The sequence below is a fragment of the Sturnus vulgaris genome, unplaced genomic scaffold (genome assembly GCF_052056855.1).
Source record: "Sturnus vulgaris isolate bStuVul1 unplaced genomic scaffold, bStuVul1.hap1 Scaffold_172, whole genome shotgun sequence".
NCBI lineage: Eukaryota > Metazoa > Chordata > Aves > Passeriformes > Sturnidae > Sturnus > Sturnus vulgaris.
In genome coordinates this window covers 145,001-150,491 of record NW_028276089.1, presented here as the reverse complement: position 1 = coordinate 150,491, position 5,491 = coordinate 145,001, and positions in this window count along the sequence as shown.

The window sequence follows — 5,491 nt, the reverse complement described above, 5'->3', positions numbered from 1 at the left end:
AGGTCTACCAAGCTGCGGACACCAGGTCTACCCAGGGCATGCTGCGGACACCAGGTCTACCAACTCAATGCTGCGGACAACAGGTCTACCCAGCCATGAAACGGGCAACAGGTCTACCAAGCTGCGGACACCAGGTCTACCCAGGGCATGCTGCGGACACCAGGTCTACCAACTCAATGCTGCGGACACCAGGTCTACCCAGCCATGAATCGGGCAACAGGTCTACCAAGCTGCGGACACCAGGTCTACCCAGGGCATGCTGCGGACACCAGGTCTACCCAGCCATGAAACGGGCAACAGGTCTACTCACGGCTTGCTGCGGACAACAGGTCTACCCAGCCATGAAACGGGCAACAGGTCTACCAAGCTGCGGACACCAGGTCTACCCAGGGCATGCTGCGGACACCAGGTCTACCCACTCAATGCTGCGGACAACAGGTCTACCCAGGCATGAATCGGGCAACAGGTCTACCAAGCTGCGGACACCAGGTCTACCCAGGGCATGCTGCGGACACCAGGTCTACCCACGGCTTGCTGCGGACAACAGGTCTACCCAGGCATGAATCGGGCAACAGGTCTACCAAGCTCCGGACACCAGGTCTACCCACGGCTTGCTGCGGACACCAGGTCTACCCAGCCATGAAACGGGCAACAGGTCTACCAAGCTGCGGACACCAGGTCTACCCAGCCATGAAACGGGCAACAGGTCTACCAACTCAATGCTGCGGACAACAGGTCTACCCAGCCATGAAACGGGCAACAGGTCTACCAAGCTGCGGACACCAGGTCTACCCACGGCTTGCTGCGGACACCAGGTCTACCCAGCCATGAAACGGGCAACAGGTCTACCAAGCTGCGGACACCAGGTCTACCCAGGGCATGCTGCGGACAACAGGTCTACCCAGCCATGAAACGGGCAACAGGTCTACTCACGGCTTGCTGCGGACACCAGGTCTACCCAGCCATGAAACGGGCAACAGGTCTACCAAGCTGCGGACAACAGGTCTACCCAGGGCATGCTGCGGACACCAGGTCTACCCAGCCATGAAACGGGCAACAGGTCTACTCACGGCTTGCTGCGGACACCAGGTCTACCCAGCCATGAATCGGGCAACAGGTCTACCAAGCTGCGGACAACAGGTCTACCCAGCCATGAAACGGGCAACAGGTCTACCATCTCAATGCTGCGGACACCAGGTCTACCCAGCCATGAAACGGGCAACAGGTCTACCAAGCTGCGGACACCAGGTCTACCCAGGGTATGTAGCGGACACCAGGTCTACCAACTCAATGCTGCGGACAACAGGTCTACCCAGCCATGAAACGGGCAACAGGTCTACCAAGCTGCGGACACCAGGTCTACCCACGGCTTGCTGCGGACACCAGGTCTACCCAGCCATGAAACGGGCAGCAGGTCTACCCACGGCTTGCTGCGGACACCAGGTCTACCCAGCCATGAAACGGGCAACAGGTCTACCAAGCTGCGGACACCAGGTCTACCCAGGGCATGCTGCGGACAACAGGTCTACCCAGCCATGAAACGGGCAACAGGTCTACTCACGGCTTGCTGCGGACAACAGGTCTACCCAGCCATGAAACGGGCAACAGGTCTACCAAGCTGCGGACACCAGGTCTACCCAGGGCATGCTGCGGACACCAGGTCTACCCAGCCATGAAACGGGCAACAGGTCTACTCACGGCTTGCTGCGGACACCAGGTCTACCCAGCCATGAAACGGGCAACAGGTCTACCAAGCTGCGGACACCAGGTCTACCCAGGGCATGCTGCGGACACCAGGTCTACCCACTCAATGCTGCGGACAACAGGTCTACCCAGGCATGAATCGGGCAACAGGTCTACCAAGCTCCGGACACCAGGTCTACCCACGGCTTGCTGCGGACAACAGGTCTACCCACGGCTTGCTGCGGACAACAGGTCTACCCACTCCAAGCTGCGGACACCAGGTCTAACTACTCCATTACGCGGACAACAGGTCTACCCACTCCATGCGGCGGACAACATGTCTACCCGCTCCATGCTGCGGACACCAGGTCTGCCCACGCCGTGATGCGGACCACAGGTCTACCTTCGCCATGCTGCACGCAGCCCGGGTCGCACCGGAGCTAGGTAGACCCGGTCGCCGCGGCCGTCGCAGCGCCCTCGCCCTCGACGGCGGACCCACGCCGCCGGTCCCGGAGGCGGGTAGACCTGGTCGCCGCGGCCACGGCGGCCGCCCATCCCGGAGCCCAGTAGACCTGGCCGCCGCGGGACCGGCCAAGTTTCCCGGAGTCGTGTAGACCTGGTCGTCGCGGCCACGGCCGCCGCCGCTGCGCCTTCGCCGGCGACGGCGGTCCCACGCCACCGGCCCCGGAGCCGCGTCGACCTGGCCGCCGCGGGACGGGCCACGTTTCGCGGATCCGGGTAGACGAGGCATCCTTGTACCATCTCGGAGCCGGGGAAACCCCACAGCCTCTTAACGCTCCGGAGCCCAAGTGCTCCAGCAGCCTTGCCCCGCCCGGCAGAATCGATTTCAAGACCAAGACATATTTTCGACAACATTTTATTTCATCATTTCATTTCATTTCTTTTCATTTCATTTTATTATTTTATTTTATTTCGTTTTGTTTTGTTTTGTTTTGTTTTGTTTTGATTTGATTTGATTTGTTTCATTTCCTCTTTGCCTTTTTTGAATGATTGCCTCTTCTATTTACTCGGAAAGAAAATCTTTTCCGGAAAACAAAACTCTTGCCAAATCTTATTTGTGATCCCTTTGGGCCCACAGCCGAGCTGACGGAGGGCCTGTGCCCGGTTCTCGCCCTGCTGACACACTGACCCCCCCAAACGGCGTCCTCCCTACCCCACGCCTCCTCCCCCGTCCCCCAGAGACCCTACCTACAGAGCCCCCCCCCCCCCACAAAACAGAACCTCACGGGCCGCAGCACAGCCAGGGGAAGCACGTACGTGCAGCGAAACTCGGCCCAAAGCCGCCGCGCCCTGGCACAACTCGCCCTGCCCCTTCCCGCCCCACGGAGGCGGCTGCATCGAGGCGACCGGCGCCGCCGTCGGCAAGCGGGTGGCCGCTTTCGGGCCGGTTCTTCCGCGGAAGGTCTGCAGAGCTCTTGGGGCCTCGGCGCGGGTTTGGGGGGCCGTGAGGGCTCGCTGTCGAGGCGCCCGGGGCCGGCACGAAGCCGCCTGCCCTCTCCCTGTCCCTGCCCCGTCTTCCGCAGCCACCCATTAACGCTGGGGGCGAGCCCGCCCTCCGCCATCAACCTCCCATGCAGCGCTTTCAGACTTTCCCCGCCCCTGCCCATTGTCGGCTGGGGGCGCCCTGCCCCCCGCCGTCAGCCTCCCTGGCAGCGCTTTCAGACTCTCTCGGGCCCCTGCCCATTGTCGGCTGGGGGCGCCCCGCCCCCCGCCCTCAGCCTCCCTGGCAGCGCTTTCAGACTGCCTCGGGCCCTGCCCATTGTCGGTTGGGGGCGCCCCGCCCCCCGCCCTCAGCCTCCCTGGCAGCGCTTTCAGACGGTCTCGTGCCCTGCCCATTGTCGGTTGGGGGCGACCCCGCCCTCCGCCATCAGCCTCCCTGGCAGCGCTTTCAGACTGCCTCGGGCCCTGCCCATTGTCGGTTGGGGGCGACCCCGCCCTCCGCCATCAGCCTCCCTGGCAGCACTTTCAGCCTCTTCCTGCCCCCGCCCACGGTCCCACCGGGCAGTTTACACGGCGGCGGCGGGAGGCTGATGCCGAGGTCGGCAGGCGGAGAGCCTGGTGCACAAGCAGGGATGGCGGCGGGATGATTGGCGCCGTCTGTCCCTGGTCAAAGAAGCTCTCTGTTCAGCTTTCTCGGAGCCTTTTGCTTTGGTGGCGTTCCTTCCTCCTCCGCCCCGGCGCCGCTCAAGCCTGCGGCAGGGCGGCAGCGCGGCGGGTGGGCGGCCGGGGGGAGGGGGGAGGGGGGGGGGAGGGAGGGAGCGCGCGAGCGAGCGAGCGAGCGAGCGCGCTGCAGAAATGAAGCCCGGAGCAGGGCCGCGGTCCATTCGAGCACGGGGAGGGGGCGCGACAACGCTGCCTGCTCCTGTCGGGGAGCGCTTGGGGAAGTGGGGTGCCGGCACCATGACGGCGGAGCGGACAGGGGCCGCGGCTGGGGAAGAGGCCGGCGGAGCTCGCCAGTGGATGCTGGCGCACGGAGCCGGCAGGGACACCTGGGCACGGCTGGGACCGAAAGTCGCCCGCCTTCACGCCCCGCCTTTCGCCGGGGGGAAGAAGACGCGAGAGCAGGGCTGCCTGCTGGGCTGCCAGTGCCCGCGGTCATGCCGGACGTGCAGGCCGACCGCCGAAGGCGTGCTCGCCGCTGCAGAGACGACAAGGGGGCCGCGCGTCCGATGGAAGAGACGGGGCGCCATCGCGCGGCGGCCGGGCTGCAAGGCCGGCCGACGGTAACAGGACTACCACGCCGCGGGCGGCCAGAGACAAAGACCGGCCGAGGGCAACAGGTCTACCCAGCATTATGCCGGCCGGTACCAGGGCCGGCCGAGGGCAACAGGTCTACCCAGCATTAGGCCAGCCGGAAAGACGGCCGGCAGAGGGCAACAGGTCTACCCAGCATTCGGCCGTCAGGTAACACTGCCGGCCGAGGGCAACAGGTCTACCCAGCATTCGGCTGGCCGGTAACACGGCGGGCCGAGGGCAACAGGTCTACCCAGCATTAGGCCGGCCGGTAACACTGCCGGCCGAGGGCAACAGGTCTACCCAGCATTAGGCCGCCACGTCCAAAGGCCGGCCGAGGGCAACAGGTCTACCCAGCATTAGGCCGCCACGTCCAAAGGCCGGCCGAGGGCAACAGGTCTACCCAGCATTCGGCCGCCACGTCCAAAGGCCGGCCGAGGGCAACAGGTCTACCCAGCATTCGGCCGCCACGTCCAAAGGCCGGCCGAGGGCAACAGGTCTACCCAGCATTCGGCCGCCACGTCCAAAGGCCGGCCGAGGGCAACAGGTCTACCCAGCATTCGGCCGCCACGTCCAAAGGCCGGCCGAGGGCAACAGGTCTACCCAGCATTCGGCCGCCACGTCCAAAGGCCGGCCGAGGGCAACAGGTCTACCCAGCATTCGGCCGTCAGGTACAAAGGCCGGCCGAGGGCAACAGGTCTACCCAGCATTAGGCTGCCACGTACAAAGGCCGGCCGAGGGCAACAGGTCTACCCAGCATTCGGCCGTCAGGTACAAAGGCCGGCCGAGGGCAACAGGTCTACCCAGCATTAGGCCGGCCGGTAACACTGCCGGCCGAGGGCAACAGGTCTACCCAGCATTAGGCCGCCACGTCCAAAGGCCGGCCGAGGGCAACAGGTCTAACCAGCATTAGGCCGGCCGGCAGAGGGCAACAGGTCTACCCAGCATTCGGCCGTCAGGTACAAAGGCCGGCCGAGGGCAACAGGTCTACCCAGCATTAGGCCGGCCGGTAACACTGCCGGCCGAGGGCAACAGGTCTACCCAGCATTAGGCC